The sequence below is a fragment of the Leopardus geoffroyi genome, chromosome X (assembly GCF_018350155.1).
Source record: "Leopardus geoffroyi isolate Oge1 chromosome X, O.geoffroyi_Oge1_pat1.0, whole genome shotgun sequence".
NCBI lineage: Eukaryota > Metazoa > Chordata > Mammalia > Carnivora > Felidae > Leopardus > Leopardus geoffroyi.
Window position 1 is genome coordinate 14,541,190 of NC_059343.1, and position 17,773 is coordinate 14,558,962.

The following is a 17,773-nucleotide window of genomic DNA, read 5'->3' on the forward strand; positions in this document are numbered from 1 at the left end:
ACATAATGCAATTCTATCAGATTCTCTGATTCATAACAAACCTGAGAAGAAGTTAGAGGAGGCAATTTTTTTGGTTTGCTTACTAGGAGAGTTAGTGTTAAGAGGAGTTTCGGACTGGTGAGGATGAAGGGCCTCAGAAATGACAAAGGAGCTATGAGTGTGTATGTGTGTGTGTATGTCCATAATTAGATGTCATACACAACAATCATAATAGACATCCTATTTACAATACGCAGTCCAGGGAAGACTGTCAAAGAGGATAGAATGTACCACCTATTATCAAACCTATGGTAGGTTTTACTGTCTGGGAGGTTAAAAGCACCTTCAGGAGCCTCACAAAAAATCAGGCTTGAACATAAAATGGTACTTTTCCTTAATTTCATAATATACTTCCATCAAGGCATTCAAATTTTGAAATGTCAAAAGTTTATTTGCAATCTCTACATTTGCCCCATATGAAAAAAATACATTATCCCATTAAATATACTTATACTTGGTATATACTGGGACCGACTATAAGGAGTCCTTCCAAAGAACACTTTTTTCCACTCTTAAAATTAACACTCAAAGGTAAGTAAGCCAAGCAATGATTCCCTTCCTGTATATGTTGATTTACAGTTTTCAAGACATTTTCACACAGATAATCTCCTTTGATCTTTACAATAACTCTTTGGAGAAGGAAGAGTAGATATTTTTGTTTTTTTCAATCATTATTTTTTTAAGTTTGTATTTAAATTTTAGTCAGTTAACATATAGTGTAATATTGGTTTCAGGAGTACAATTTAGTGATTCATCACTTACATATAACACCCAGTGTTCATCATAACAAGTGCCCTCAATACCCATCACCCATTTAGCCTATCCCCCACCCACCTCCCTCCATCAACCCTCAGTGTGTTCTCTATTGTAAAGAGTCTCTTATGGTTTTCTTCCCTCTTTTTTCCCCCTTCCCATATATTCCTCGATTGTTTCTTACATTCCACATGAGTGAAATCATACAATATTTGTCTTTCTCTGAATGACTTATTTCGTTTAGCATAGTACACTATAGCTCCATCCATGTCATGGCAAATGGCAAGATTTCATTCTTTTGATGGCTGAGTAATATTCCATTGTATGTATATGTGTGTGTGTGTGTGTGTGTGTGTGTGTGTGTGTGTATATATATATATACACACATACATACATACACACCACATCTTCTTTATCTGCTCATCAGGTGATGGACATTTGGGCTTTTTCCATAGTTTGGCTACTGTTGATAAGGCTGCTATAAACATCAGGGTGCATGTACCCCTTCAAATCTATATTTTTGTATCCTTTAGGTAAGTATCTAGTAGTGCAATTGCTAGATCATACGGTAGTTTTTTAATTTTTTGAGAGGGCGGGGAGAGAACGGGGTGGGGAGGGGCAGAGAGAGGAGGAGACACAGAATCCTAAGCAGGCTCCAGGCTGAAGCTGTCAGCACAGAGCCTGACGTAGGGCTCGAACCCACAAACCATGAGATCATGACCTGAGCTAAAGTTGGACATTCAACTGATTGAGCCACCCAGGGGCCCCTAAATCATAAAGCAGTTCTATTTTTAAGTTTTTGAGGAAACTCCATACTGTTTTCCGGAGTGGCTGCACCAGTTTGCATTCCCTCCAACAGTGCAAGAGGATTCCCCTTTCTCCACATCCTCACCAGCACCTATTGTTTCTTGTGTTGTTAACTTTAGCCATTCTGACAGGTGTGAGATGCTATCTCATCATGGTTTTGATTTGTATTTCCCTGATGATGAGTGATGTTGAGCATCTTTGCATGTCAGCCATTTGGATGTCTGCTTTAGAAAAATGTGTACTCACGTCTTTTACTCATTTCTTAAGTGGATTATTTGTGTTTGGGGTGTTGAATTTGATAAGTTCTTTATAGATTTTGGATACTAACCCTTTACCCAATATGTCACTTGCAAATATCTTCTCCCTTTCCGTAGGCTGACTTTTAGTTTCGTTGATTGTTTCCTTCTCTGTGCAGAAGCTTTTTATCTTGATGAAATCCCAATAGTTCATTTTTGCTTTTGTTTCCCTTGCCTCCAGTGACATGTCTAGTAAGAAGTGGAAGAGCAGAGGGGTGCCTGGGTCGGCTCAGGTCATGATCTCGCAGTCCATGAGTTCGAGCCCCACGTCAGGCCCTGTGCTGACAGCTTAGAGCCTGGAGCCTGCTTCAGGTTCTGTGTCTCCCTCTCTCTCTGTCCCTACCCTGCTCCTGCTCTGCCTCTGTCTCAAAGATAAATAAATATTAAAAAATATACATATACATATATGTGTGTGTATGTATGTATATATGTATGTGTGTGTGTGTGTGTGTGTGTATATATATATGTATAAAAGAAAAGGAAGAGCAGATATTATTTACATCATTCTACCACCAGAGGAAGCCAAAACCCAGAGAGTAAGATAGAGACTGGTCAGTTAGTTACCAAACTGTATCTCTTCTCCTTTTTGGCATACATCAAGACTACATTTCCCAAGATCCCTTGCAGTTAGTTGTAAACATGTGATGGGTCCTGTCCAATAGAAGGTAGATAGAAGTGATTTGTATCACTTCAAGGGCTAACCCATAAAACTCTCTAAAATATAAGCCCCCCCCCTTTTTTTTTTTTTGAACACCAGCAGTTTAGCAAATATTTATTGCGCATTAGCAATACCAGGCATCAGAAACAGGAGCACAAGATGTCAGGGAGTATGTGGAGAGAAAAGGGCATTCCAAAGTGATGGCAGAACAGCTCCTATAAAGAGCTGGGAGAGACAAGGGTGCAAGAGAACGGAACACTCAAAACAGACCATAGCAGGAGCCCATTGAAGAAGAACCAAAGGGCTAGAACACTGAATGGTCTTGACTGTCCCCTAAGTAATTAGGCAGCTGTCCCAGTGAAAATGGTGGGTTGGCACAGTCAGGGAGAGAGCATGCCTCTCATTCTTTCTTGTTATTGACCAAGTGAATGAAGATTACTCAAAAAACTTAGAGAATACCAAGGCTATAATAGGGAAGAAGTCTGAGTCACCACTTGGAGGAAAGTTGTCCAGAAAAACCAGGAATATGTTTTAGATTGTTATGTGGGTGAGAAATAAGCTTACATTGTTTTAAGTGATTGCAATTTGGCAGTTGTTTGTTGCAGCAGTTACCTTAATTAACACAGAGAAGTTAAATGATTTGCCCAATGTTATACAATTAGTTAGTTTAAAAAATAAAGCCAAGGGGCACCTGGGTGGCTCAGTTGGTTAGGTAGCCAACTCTTGATTTCGGCTCAGGTCATGATCTCACAGCATTCATGAGTTCGAGCCCCACATCGGGCTCTGCACTCACCGCACGGAGCCTGCTTCAGATCTTCTGTCTCCCTCTTTCTGCCCCACCCCTCTCAAAAATAAACAAATATTTTAAAAAAAAATTTTAAACAGGACTAGAACTTTGTTCTTCTCATGCCTAGTTTAATACTGATTCATTTACCAGCATCAATCATATGTAAGGCACCTTGCTGTCCCCTGGTGCTAATCCAGTAATTGAAGGATTGAAAAGTATGACAAATAAGTCACATGTAGGCTCTTTATACCTCTTAACTCTCTGATAATATCTTCTGTTTCTTCCCTGTATTCTTCCAGTAGTTACTTTCTCACTTACCTCAGTAACAACCAAATACAATGACAGATACCAGGTTTTACTAATCTAAGAAGACCCATATCTGAAAATGATCTCTCTTGAGTTCCCTTTCTTCCTGATAGTACAACCAAAAGTTAATAAGACATATATTCTCTTCTACTGAAATAACCTAATAGATTTCCTTTAAAAGTAAACTGATAAATGAATCTGCCAGTACATGCAGATAAAAGGCAATGACTGAAGTCCCACTAGGCATAGGTCATAGACAGATTCTATCAATGAGTTAGAGGCCAGAGGGCAAGTGTCAAGGCAAGGAGACGTAGTGAATCCTTTAGGTGAGAGACATTAGGGAGATGAAGATTCCTTCAGTTTGGAGAGAGGCACAGGCAGTTTTTCAGGACCTTGGAGAGCTCCTAGTGAGCACCATGGCTCTGAGAAAGCTTATTCTGAGACTCAATCATGTACTTTGCCCTTCTGAACTCTCTAGCTTATAATAGGGGTCTTGTCCTTTCTGTGAAAGTCTTCATCTCTCAGGAATAAGAGATTCATTCTTATTCTTTCTCATTAAAAGGCCTGTGTCCAGTAGGTAAGTTGGAGCGGACTCATCTAGCCTTACTGAAAACCACAGATGCTCACACCATGGAAAATCAAAAGTGCATTCTCAAGGGCCTTCATCCTCTGTTCATGTTTTGGAAACTGTCTTCTGGGTTAGAGGCTGGTGCTTAAGTGGTCCTGGGCTCTAAACATTTCACCCAACCAAAACCATATTACTATATGAACTACATCCCTATAATCTGAACAGGATGATCATCAAAAATATGGACCTTTTCTTCCTGAAGGTGTGTTCTCAAGCATCTTAATATTCTATGAAAAAGGATTCTACAGAAAAATTAATTTAAGAAGACTTGAATTAAGATACTAAGTACTTAAGGTACTTTCATATATTTTTTCTCTCTCTCTTTATAAAATACAATGTGATGAACATCTTCAGGCATAAAAGTTCTTTTCCTCTCTTGAGACTATTTTTTCCTTTGGAGATAATGTTCCCCAAAGTAGAATTCCTAAGTTAAATGATTTTAACAATGCTACCAATTGACAGGTATGGCCACATTCAAATGTGTAATTGTGTAATTTTACTTTTGTCAGCAGTGTATTAAAGTATCAGTTTCACTAGTATCTGATTAGTAATTTGATTTGTATTCTTTGATGTCTGTACCTAGAACTACTTTATTAGAGTGCCTAGAACTTTATGTGTCTGGCCCACAGCAGATGCTCAATAAATATTTAAGACTGAAGTGAAAGGTTAACACTTTCCCACATATCTGTTTACTTAGCATAGTTCCTCATTTGGAATTGTGTTGTCTTTTTCATCTTTATTATTGTGATATTAAGAGTTTCTTTTTATCTTGTCTAAGATTTTAAGTCTCTGTTTTCCACATTTGTTAAACAACATTTCCTCTGCTTTTCAAAGTTATTATATTCAAAGTTTTAAGTTTTTATGTAGTCAGATTTGTCAGTCATAATTGTGAGGTTTATTACTTTAAAGCTTATAAAGTTAGAGAACCCCAGAAATCTCATAAAATTCAATGTTTTCTATGAATTAATTTTTTATATATATTTTATTCATCTGGCATTGTGGGGTGAGGTGTAGGTCTAAACTGATTTTTCTCTAAATTAGTAACAGACATACCAATATAGTTTATAGTTGAATCATCTTTTTCCACAGTGTCTTATGACTCTTACCAGTGGCTCTTGGTAAGATGTGTGGGTTGAAACAAGAGGATCAGTTTCAAATCTCATGAGAGAATGTAATATGAGATAAAAGAGAGTTATCTAATATTTTGCTATGTGGGTTCACAATCCTGCTCTGAAAAGGTTTACAATCTTGTCAAAGGTCAGACTTTTAATTCATTTATGTGTTTGAATATAACAATCTAGTGGCCGTGAAGTGTTTCAAAGTGGGTGTTGAAATTTCACTTACACCACAATTCAGATTTTCAATGTAAATGTAGTTTCTTTCTTTTTTTTGTTTAATGTTTATTTTTGGGAGAGAGAGAGAGAGAGAATATGAGCGGGGGGGGGGGGGGCAGAGAGAGAGGGAGACACAGTATCCAAAATAGGCTCTGGACCCTGAGCTGTCAGCAGAGACCCCGATGCAGGGCTTGAACCCACGAACCATGAGATCATGACCTGAGCTGAAGTCGGACGCTTGACCAACTGAGCCACCCAGACACCCCAGTTTCTTTATTTCTTAAAAACCTGATATATTATTTTTCACAAATCCTTATGGCACTTATTTCTGACCCCTGGGGACTTCTCAAGGCTAGAGCCTGGATGGTAGAAATGGAATTGGTCTAGGAGAAAAGGTGTCATTGTATTCTCTGGTGCTGTCTCCCCTGCTAGCCTTGAGGTCAGCACCTGCAGTTGATCAACTATAGGTCTGTTTCCATTTTTGGTTTTTTGGCTCAGTCACTATTCTAGAAGAGTATTGGCCCTCTCCCCCAGCTGCTTCAATCTCATCTCTAGAAATCCCTCTGAATCCCTGTCACAACCTCCTTCTCACCCCCTAGAAACAGAGTTTACCCTTTACCCTCTGCTCCAGGTCACTGTGCCCTGTGGTGGCCAGCCGCATGGCAGGCTTTTGGGCTCCAACATAGGATCCATACCACATGGAAACTAAGGTTGACTCAGATGTGTTAACCAAGTCCTCGCTGCTGAGGACACTAGTGGTGCTCCACAGTGATCCCCTTTACCAACCAATTCAGCAATCCTTCCAGATGTCGTGTGTTGGTTGCTAACAGCTTACAAATGTCCCTTTCTTTAAAGAACATGACCCACTGAGTGGGGACCACTTTTGCCCAGGAAGTTATGCTCACCCCCACCACTGGGGTACAGCCCACAGCAAATGACTAAATGCTACAGAGGGGTATGGGATTCTGGCCCCCTTGTCTCGAGGGGAAACAATTCTATGGTACAACTCATGCTACAGAACTCCCTATGGGATCAGGCTGGAGCTAACAACATCCCCTTGCTTAGTACCTTCCCCTGCCCTGTCCCACTTCCCTCATTCTCTTTCTGCTGAGAGCATTCCTTAAATAAACAGCATGCATCTGAATCTTTGTTTCAAGCTCTAGTAAACATGACCTAAGACACTCACTATGTCTAATAATGCCTCTCTTTACTAGGCTGAGTCATCCCATTTTGACAAATGGGTCTCTGTCCAGAGGACTCTTTTGAGACTTTCAGACCATGAATGAGACAAAGGTTCCCTGGTCTCAGTTTTCCCCAAATTTGTTGGTCAGCACTATCCCATAATTTTCCCCAGGCCATGCCTATATAAGAGTTCTTAATACATCAAAATACTAGTTTCCTCGGTTTTGTGAATTGAAAATACCTTCCCTCATTCTATGGTTGTTCTTTTCACTCATTTTTGATAGACAGAAGTCTGCTTTCCTTATAATTAAGGTATCTTGTGTATACTGTTTGTGTAATTCTTCCCTACCCACAATTTCATGAAGATCTTTTCCTATATTATCTTCTAGGAGCTTTTTATTTTTCCTTTCATAGTTAGGGTTTTAATACACCTGGAATATATCTGGAGATACACTGTGAGATAGGGGTTTAATTATAGCCACTAATCTCAGTACTGTTTATTCCAAAGATGACATTTCTCCTCTGTTCTACATTGCAACATAAGTGAAATACTGACCTTATGCATGGATAGGTTTTTGAGTTCTTCATTCTATTCCACTGGCCTATTTTTCTATCCATGAAAAAATAATATACTCTCTTGATTACTACAGCTTTAAAATAGTCCTCTTATCCAGTGGATAAAGTCTTCCCTTTAATCTTCTACTACAAAAGGGTAATGGCTATCCTTAGTCTTTTTATTTCCATATGAATTTTAAAATCAGTTTGTCAAGTTCCACCAAAACACATTTATTGGAACTACACTGAATTTAAAATTAAATGTGGGGATCGAATTTGAAGATGGCGGCATAGGAGGACGCTGGGCTCACCGTGTCCTGATGATCACTTAGATTCCACCCACATCTGCCTAAATAACCCAGAAAACCGCCAGAAGACTGGCAGAACGGACTCTCCAGAGCCAAGCACATACGAGAGGCCCACAGAATAGGGTATGAAGGGTTGAGAGGCAGTGTGCACTACACCTCCCCGGAGGGAGCCAGGGTGGAGGAGGGGCAGCCCGCTCGGCAAGGCAAAGCCCCCGAGTCTGGCTTGCAAAAGCAGAGGGGCTGGACTGCATGAGTTCTGACAGCCAGCGGGACTTAACATCTGGAATGTTATAAGTCAACAGCTCTGCTCAGAGAGCGGGAAGGCTAGAGGACAATGGGAGGGAGAGTTGTTGAGCCCCAGAAGACAGAGCTCAGCTTGGCGGTGAACAAAGGTGCTGGCCAGCGTCATCTCCCTCAACCATCCCCCAGCCAAAATTCCAAAGGGAACCAGTTCCCTCACGGAACTTGTTTGCACTGTGCAAATGTCCAACACTGTTCTTCTATAGATCCATCCGTGCGACAGGTCTGCCTCCCTCCCGGTACCACAGGGCCCCTCCCAAAGCAGACCACCAAAGGCAAAGCGAGCTCAGCCTGCCCCTCCCGCCCCTGTGCACCTTGAGGATCCACCCCGACTAATACGCCAGACCCCATGAGGGCAGCACCACAAGCATGGCAGTGTGCAAGTAACCCAGACAGGGGCCACACCACTCCACAATGAGCCCTGCCCCTGGGAGAGGGGAAGATAAAGTACACACCAGTCTGACTGTGGCCCCAGCTGTGGGCTGGGGGCAGACAGTGGGTCTTAAAGCGGCCCCACCCACCAACACAAGTTACTCCAGACAGCACAGGGGAAGAGCCATGCAGTTCCGCGCCACTCCAGGGACTATCCAAAATGACGAAATGGAAGAATTCTCCACAAAAAAAACTCCAGGAAGTAGCGACAGCTAACGAATTCATCAAAAACGATTTAAGCAATATAACAGAACATGAATTTTTAAAAAAAAGTCATAAAATTAATCGCTGGGCTTGAAAAAAGTATACAGGACAGCAGAGAATCTATTACTACAGAGATCAAGGGACTAAGAAACAGTCAGGAAGGAGGAGCTAAAAAATGCTATAAATGAGGTGCAACATAAAATGGAGGCGACCACAGCTCGGATTGAAGAGGCAGAGGAGAGAATAGGTGAATTAGAAGATAAAAATATGGAAAAAGGGGAAGCTGAGAAAAAGAGAGATAAAAAAATCCAGGAGTATGAGGGGAGAATTAGAGAACTAAGTGATGCGATAAAACGTAATAATATCCATATAATAGGGATTCCAGAGGAGGAAGAGAGAAAGGGGCTGAAGGTATACTCGAACAAATCATAGCTGAGAACTTCCCTGATCTGGAGTAGGAAAAAGGCATTGAAATCCAAGAGGCACAGAGAACTCCCTTCAGACGTAACTTGAACCAATCTTCTGCACGACACATTATAGTCAAACTGGCAAAATACAAGGATAAAGAGAAAATTCTGAAAGCAGCTAGGAATAAACATGCTCTAACATACAAAGGGAGACCAATAAGACTAGTGACAGATCTATCTACTGAAACTTGGCAGGCCAGAAAGGAATGGCAGGAAATCTTCAATGTGATGAACAGAAAAAAATATGCAGCCAAGAGTCCTTTATCCAGCAAGTCTGTCGTTCAGAAAAAAAGGAGAGAAAAGGTCTTCCCAAGCAAACAAAAACTGAAGGAATTCATCACCACTAAACTAGCCCTACAAGAGATCCTAAGGGGGATTCTGTGAGACAAAGTACCAGAGACATCACTACAAGCATGAAACCTACAGACATCACAATGACTCTAAACCCGTATCTTTCAATAACACTGAATGTAAATGGACTAAATGTGCCAACCAAAAGATAGAGGGTATCAGAATGGATAAAAAAAACAAGACCCATCTATTTGCTATCTACAAGAGAATCATTTTAGACCTGAGGACACCTTCAGATTGAAAGTGAGGGGATGGAGAACTATCTGTCATGCTACTGGAAGTCAAAAGAAAGATGGAGTAGCCATACTTATATCAGACAAACTAGACTTTAAATTAAAGGCTTTAACAAGAGATGAAGAAGGGCATTATATAATAATTACAGGGTCTATCCATCAGGAAAAGCTAACAATTATAAATGTCTATGCGCCAAATACAGGAGCCCCCAAATATATAAAACAATTAATCACAGACATAAGCAACCTTATTGATAAGAATATGGTAATTGCAGGGGACTTTAACACTCCACTTACAGCAATGGATAGATCATCTAGACACACGGTCAATAAAGAAACAAGGGCCCTGAATGATACATTGGATCAGATGGACTTGACAGATATATTTAGAACTGTGCAACCTAAAGCAACAGAATATACTTTCTTCTCGAGTGCACGTGGAACATTCTCCAAGATAGATCACATACTGGGTCACAAAACACCCCTTCATAAGTATAAAAGAATTGAGATCATACCATGCATACTTTCAGACCACAATGCAATGAGGCTTGAAATCAACCACAGGAAGAAGTCTGGAAAACCTCCAAAAGCACGGAGGTCAAAGAACACCCTACTAAAGAATGAACGGGTCAACCAGGCAATTAGAGAAGAAACTAAAAAATATAAAGAAACAAATGAAAATGAAAATACAACAATCCAAATGCTTTGGGATGCAACTAAGGCAGTCCTGAGAGGAAAATACCTTGCAATCCAGGCCTATCTCAAGAAACAAGAAAAATCCCAAATACAAAATCTAACAGCACACCTAAAGGAAATAGAAGCAGAACAGCAAAGACACCCCAAACCCAGCAGAAGAACAGAAATAATAAAGATCAGAGAAGAAATAAACAATATAGAATCTAAAAAACTGTAGAGCAGATCAATGAAAGCAAGAGTTGGCTTTTTGAAAAAATAAACAAAACTGATAAACCTCTAGCAAGGCTTCTCAAAAAGAAAAGGGAGATGACCCAAATAGATAAAATCATGAATGAAAATGGAATTATTACAACCAATCCCTCAGAAATATAAGCAATTATCAGGGAATACTATGAAAAATTTTATGCCAAAAAACTGGACAACCTGGAAGAAATGGACAAATTCCTAAGCACCAACACACTTCCAAAACTCAAACAGGAAGAAATAGAAAACAGACCCATAACCAGTGAAGAAATTGAATCAGTTATCAAAAATCTCCCAACAAATAAGAGTCCAGGACCAGATGGCTTCCCAGGGAAGTTTTACCCGACGTTTAAAGCAGAGATAATACCTATCCTTCTCAAGCTCTTCCAAAAAATAGAAAGGGAAGGAAAACTTCCAGACTCATTCTATGAAGCCAGTATTACTTTGATTCCTAAACCAGACAGAAACCCAGTAAAAAAAGAGAACTACTGGCCAATATCCCTGATGAATATGGATGCAACAATTCTTAATAAGATACTAGCAAATCGAATTCAACAGCATATGAAAAGAATTATTCACCATGATCAAGTGGGATTCATTCCTGGGATGCAGGGCTGCTTCAACATTCGCAAATCAATCAATGTGATACATCACATTAATAAAAGAAAAGATAAGAACCATATGATCCTGTCAATCGATGCAGAAAAGGCCTTTGACAAAATTCAGCAACTTTCTTAATAAAAACCCTCGAGAAAGTTGGGATAGAAGGAACATACTTAAACATCATAAAAGCCATTTATGAAAAGCCCACAGCTAACATCATCCTCAATGGGGAAAAACTGAGAGCTTTTTCCCTGAGATCAGGAACACGACAGGGATGTCCACTCTCACTGCTGTTGTTTAACATAGTGTTGGAAGTTCTAGCATCAGCAATCAGACAACAAAAGGAAATCAAAGGCATCAAAATTGGCAAAGATGAAGTCAAGCTTTCACTTTTTGCAGATGACATGATATTATACATGGAAAATCCGATAGACTCCACCAGAAGTCTGCTAGAACTGATAAATGAATTCAGCAAATTCGCAGGATACAAAATCAATGTACAGAAATCAGTTGCATTCTTATACACTAACAATGAAGCAACAAATACAGAAACTGATCCCATTCACAATTGCACCAAGAAGTATAAAATACCTAGGAATAAACCTAACCAAAGATGTAAAAAATCTGTATGCTGAAAACTACAGAAAGCTTATGAAGGAAATTGAAGAAGATATAAAGAAATGGAAACACATTCCATGCTCATGGATTGGAAGAATAAATATTGTCAAAATGTCAATACTACCCAAAGCTATCTACACATTCAATGCAATCCCAATCAAAATTGCACCAGCATTCTTCTTGAAGCTAGAACAAGCCATCCTAAAATTCATATGGAACCACAAAAGGCCCCAAATAGCCAAAGTAATTTTGAAGAAGAAGACCAAAGCAGGAGGCATCACAATCCCAGACTTTAGCCTCTACTACAAAGCTGTAATCATCAAGACAGCATGGTATTGGCACAAAAACAGACACATAGATCAATGGAATAGAACAGAAACCCCGGAATTAAACCCACAAAAGTATGGTCAACTAATCTTTGACAAAGCAGGAAAGAATATCCAATGGAAAAAAGACAGTCTCTTTAACAAATGGTGCTGGGAGAACTGGACAGCAACATGCAGAAGGATGAAACTAGACCGCTTTCTCACACCATTCACAAAAATAAACTCAAAATGGATAAAGGACCTGAATGTGAGACAGGAAACCATCAAAACCCTAGAGGAGAAAACAGGAAAAAACCTCTCTGACCTCAGCCGCAGCAATTTCTTACTTGACACATCCCCAAAGGCAAGGGAATTAAAAGCAAAAATGAACTATTGGGACCTCATGAAGATAAAAAGCTTCTGCACAGCAAAAGAAACAATCAACACAACTAAAAGGCAACCAACGGAATGGGAAAAGATATTTGCAAATGACATATCGGACAAAGGGCTAGTATCCAAAATATATAAAGAACTCACCAAACTCCACACCCGAAAAACAAATAACCCAGTGAAGAAATGGGCAGAAAACATGAATAGACACTTCACTAAAGAAGACATCCGGATGGCCAACAGGCACATGAAAAGATGCTCAATGTCGCTCCTCATCAGGGAAATACAAATCAAAACCACACTCAGATATCACCTCATGCCAGTCAGAGTGGCTCAAATGAACAAATCAGGAGACTATAGATGCTGGCGAGGATGTGGAGAAACAGGGACCCTCTTGCACTGTTCGTGGGAATGCAAACTGGTGCAGCTGCTCTGGAAAACAGTGTGGAGGTTCCTCAAGAAATTAAAAATAGATCTACCCTATGACCCAGCAATAGCACTGCTAGCAATTTACCCAAGGGATACAGGAGTGCTGATGCATAGGGGAACTAGTATGTTTAGAGCAGCAGTTTCAACAATAGCCAAATTATGGAAAGAGCCTAAATGTCCATCCACTGATGAACAGATAAAGAAGTTGTGGTTTATATACACAATGGAATACTACGTGGCAATGAGAAAGAATGAAATATGACCTTTTGTAGCAATGTGGATGGAACTGGAGAGTGTTACGCTAAGTGAAGTAAGTCATACAGAGAAAGACAGATACCATATGTTTTCACTCCTATGTGGATCCTGAGAAACTTAACAGAAATCAGGGGAGGGGAAGAAAAAAATAAAGAGGTTAGAGAGGGAGGGAGCCATAGCATAAGAGACTCCTAAGAACTGAGAACTGAGCATTGATGGGGGGTGGGAGGGAGGGGAAATTGGTTATGGGTATTGAGGAGGGCACCTTTTGGGATGAGCACTGGGTGTTGTATGGAAACCAATTTGACAATAAATTTCAATTAAAAAAATTAAAAATAGAATTACCATATGATCCAGTAATTTCACTATTTGCCAAAAAAATACAAAAAGACTAATTTGAAAAGAATATGCACATATGTTTATTACAGCATTATTTACAATAGCCAAATTATGGAAGCAACCCAAGTGTCCATCAGATGAAAGGATAAGAAGACATGGGGTGTGTGTGTGTGTGTGGGTATGCATGCATGCAATGGAATATGATATATATATATATATACACACACACACACACACATATATATACATATATATACACACACATATACATATATATACACACATTATATATATATATATATATATATATATATATATATATGTGCACAATGGAATAGTACTAAACCATAAAGATGAAATATTGCCATTTACAACAACATGGATGGATCTAGAGTATAATGCTAAGTGAAATAAGTCAATCAGAGAAAGACAAATATCATATAAATTCACTTATATATGGAATTTAAGAAATGAACGAAGAAAAAAGAGACGAATAAAAATCACTCTGAAATACAGAGAACAACCTGGCAGTAATCAGAGGGAAAATGGGTGGGGGAATGGATGAAACAGGTGAAGGGATTAAGAGTACACGTATCATGATGAGCACTGGGTAATGTATAGAATTTTCTAATCACAAGCAGGGGAAGATGGCAGTGACTGTTCCACAGCAGCACTGGACCATAGAGTAGCTGTGCAATGGGCAGCTACCCAAGAAGGACATTATCAAGTTTCTACAGGACCACAGCTCAGATTTCTTTCTTTCAGAACATAAGTTATTAGTAAACATTAAAAATGTGGCCAAAACAGCTAACAGGGACCATTTGGTTTCAGCCTATAATCATCTTTTTGAATGAGTTTCAAGGGTACTGAAAGTATAAGTATCTGAGCAGGTGAAAAATGTGAAGTTTAATGAAGACAAACCCAAAGAAACCAAGCCTGAAGAGACTCTAAATGAGGGTCCACCAAAATAAATTCTGTTCTTAAAAATGGAGATAAAACCAACTTTCCCCAAAAGAGACAGGTTGTTCACTGTTAGTATACAGGAACACTATAGGATAGAACTGTTTATGATATTAATATTCAAACAAGTTCAAAGAAGAAGAAAAATGCCAAGCCTTTAAGTTTTAAGGTTGGAACAGGCAAAGTTATCAGAGGATGGGATGAAGTTCTCTTGACCATGCGTAAAGGAGAAAAGGCTCGACTAGAGATTGAGCCAGAATGGGCTTATGGAAAGAAAGGACAGCCTGATGCCAAAATTCCACCAAATGCAAAACTCATTCTTAAAGTGGAATTACTGGATATTCATTGAAATAGCAATGCTTCAGGTATAAAGACATCAGCAACAATAAAACATGGCCCTGAAGAAACTTATATAACTAATTTGAGCTGGTTACTATTGTAAGGGAATAGTCAACTGGAAAATTCAAGAAGTCAAGTATTATTTACTCTATCCCCAACTTTTAAGATATGCAATCCATCATAATTCCCTAAAGTGTGAAATATTTTACTACAGCTGCATAAAATATTGGTTATGGGGAACTGATTTTCCTTTTACCTCAGGTTGTAAACTAAAAGGTTCAATAAAAATGTATCAAGTGTCAAAAAAAAAGAATTGTTAAATCACTATATTGTATACCTGAAACTAATAGAACACTGTATGTTAACTATATTGGATTTAAAGTTTAAAAGAAAAAAGTAATATTCTTTTCTTCTATTTTGCTAAGAGTTTTTATCATGAAAGAATGTTTAATACTGTCAAATGATCTTTCTTCATCTGTTCAATAATCGCATGATCCCCCCCTTATTCTGTTAATATGATGAATTAAACTGCTTGATTTTTAAATTTTAACCCAACTTTGCATTCCTGGGTGAAGGCCTACTTGATCATGATGTGTCATGCTCTTTGAACATTCTTATACAGGTCTTTTGGTGCACTGTGCACACATTTCTTTTAGCTACATATATAGGAGCAGAAATACTGAGTCATAAAGTATGGACACTGATTTTAAGGAAAGAGTATGGCTTTAGGGGTATTGAGTCAAGGCTTAAGGAAGACTTCTGGGGGTATATGTTCAACAGGCAATTAAAAATGTGGCGCTGGAGCTTGGGTAGAAGCCAGAGGTGTGGATTTGGGAGTCATCAACAAAAAGCTTACATGTGAAGCCACTGGGATGGAATGCTCTGTGTGGGGGAGGATCAGGGAAGAGAGAAGAGGACTCCAGATTAACACTTGAGAAACACCTGTAGATAAGAGGCAGGAGGACAAAGGACCAGGAGAGAGAGGCACGACTTCAAATGGGTGGGACAAAAACTAAGAGTATCAACTTTTCAACATTATGGATAAAACAAGGAAAAGAACTCCTTAGTTTTGGTGACCACGGACCTTCATCCTGTTTTTTCCCTTGCTATAGCTACTGCTATGCTTTTATGTTTAATTTTCATCTTTATAAAGTTCTTCGGTTACTTTTGGAGTCATGCCAATTTGCAAGACTGTTATCACCCTGGCAGCTGCTAAGAACATTCTATTCCACCCCACAGAAATACTCAGGACAGAGTACTTAATGAGGACTTACTAATTATAGGCCTATCAGTCAAAATTATGACCCCCAAAATAGCAGAATTTCAAAAGTCAGCTGAAGGTGTATGTGGCACAGGACAAAGCAGCCACACAAATGGATAAAGAGAAAAAAAGGTTCTCTTTAAAAACTATTAACTTCATAGAATTGGGTAGCTGAAGTTTCATAACTTGATATACTGAACTTTCCTTCATGCTACCTCTTGCAACTTTCTGTCATACTATGTAAGGCTCCTTTTCAAAGGCAACTGGAGGAAAATCACAAGAAAAGACAAAGGGGAAGAAGAGGGGCAGGTCAGCTGAGTTCTGTGGATAAAAGCATTAGAGAAAGTTTGGGAAGATTTCACTAGCTTGCCTCTGCATTCTCTTTGAGCAGAAAGTAAAGCAACATATACACTATAGGTCATTAGGTACACAGCAGCATCCTTCAATATGCAGTGAATGTTACTCCACAAAATAAATATCATGCTTTTACTGTATTCCAAGCAAAAGAAAGATAATTAACCCTGCAGTAAATATCTCTCATCAACAACATAAAAGCTGTGTTCCATGCCTTTTAAGGCAATGGAAACTAAGAGCATAAAATAAGTGATAAAGAAATAAGATGGATAACTTCCAAACCAGAAGAAGAAAAAAAAACTTAAATAAACAGGAACAAGAAAGCAAAAATTAAACCCAAGTGTATCAGTAATCTATGTCTTTAACCACTATCTTTAATAGATAAGTAAGTCTGTTTATATTGAGTGGGTGAAAACAAAAGCTAGAGATAGGCTTTTTACAAAAGGCACACCTAAAACACAGTGGACATACTAAAGCTAAAATAAAAGGAACAGGAAAAAATATACCAAATAACAAAAAATCTATCTAGCAAGATTAATATAAGCAAAGCAAAATTTAAAGGGGAAAGACTTAGTAGTAATAAAGCAGGACCTTACTTGATGATAAAAAGAACAATCTACCAAGTAGCTTTAACAATTTTGAACCTCTATGCATTAATAACATAGTTTCAAAATATATAAAGCAACATTTTTATAAGATATTCACCATTATTGAAGATTTTATTAACTTCTTTCAAAAAGTTACCAATCAGGTGGGCCAAAAATATACATATTAAAAATAGCAACGGGGGGGTGGTGCCTGGGTGGCTCAGTTGGTTAAGCGTCAGACTTGGGCTCAGGTCACGATCCCATGGTTCATGGGTTCGAGCCCCACGTCAGGCTCTGTGCTGACAGCTCAGAGCCTGGAGCCTGTTTTGGATTCTGTGTCTCCCTCTCTCTCTGCCCCTCCCATGCTTGCACTCTGTCTCTCTCTCTCTCTCTCTCTCTCTCTCAAAAATAAATAAACATTATTATTTTTTTTAAAGCAAGGTGTGCCTGGGTGGCTCAGTCAGTTGAGCATCTGACTCTTGATTTCAGCTCAGGTCATGATCCCAGAGTTGTGGGATCGACCCTAAGTTGGGCTCTGCACTAAGCGTGGAGCTTGCTTAAGATTCTCTCTCTATCCCTCTGCCCCTCCCCTTCTCACACATGCATGTGCAGGCATTGTCTCTCTCTTAGAACAAAAAAAAAAAAAAAAAAAAAAAAAAATTGCAAAAACTTAATCATGTCAGATTCCAAGAAGGCTTTCTGATTAATCAGAAAATATGGCATAAACTAAGTCACTGGAAACTGGAAAATACAA

At 39.0% G+C, this 17,773-nt stretch overlaps 1 pseudogene; it reads left to right on the forward strand.

Annotated features, from left to right (window-relative positions):
- The first annotated feature begins 14,165 nt into the window (after positions 1–14,165).
- On the forward strand, positions 14,166–14,868 carry LOC123594196 (annotated as a pseudogene).
- The last annotated feature ends 2,905 nt before the right edge of the window (positions 14,869–17,773 follow it).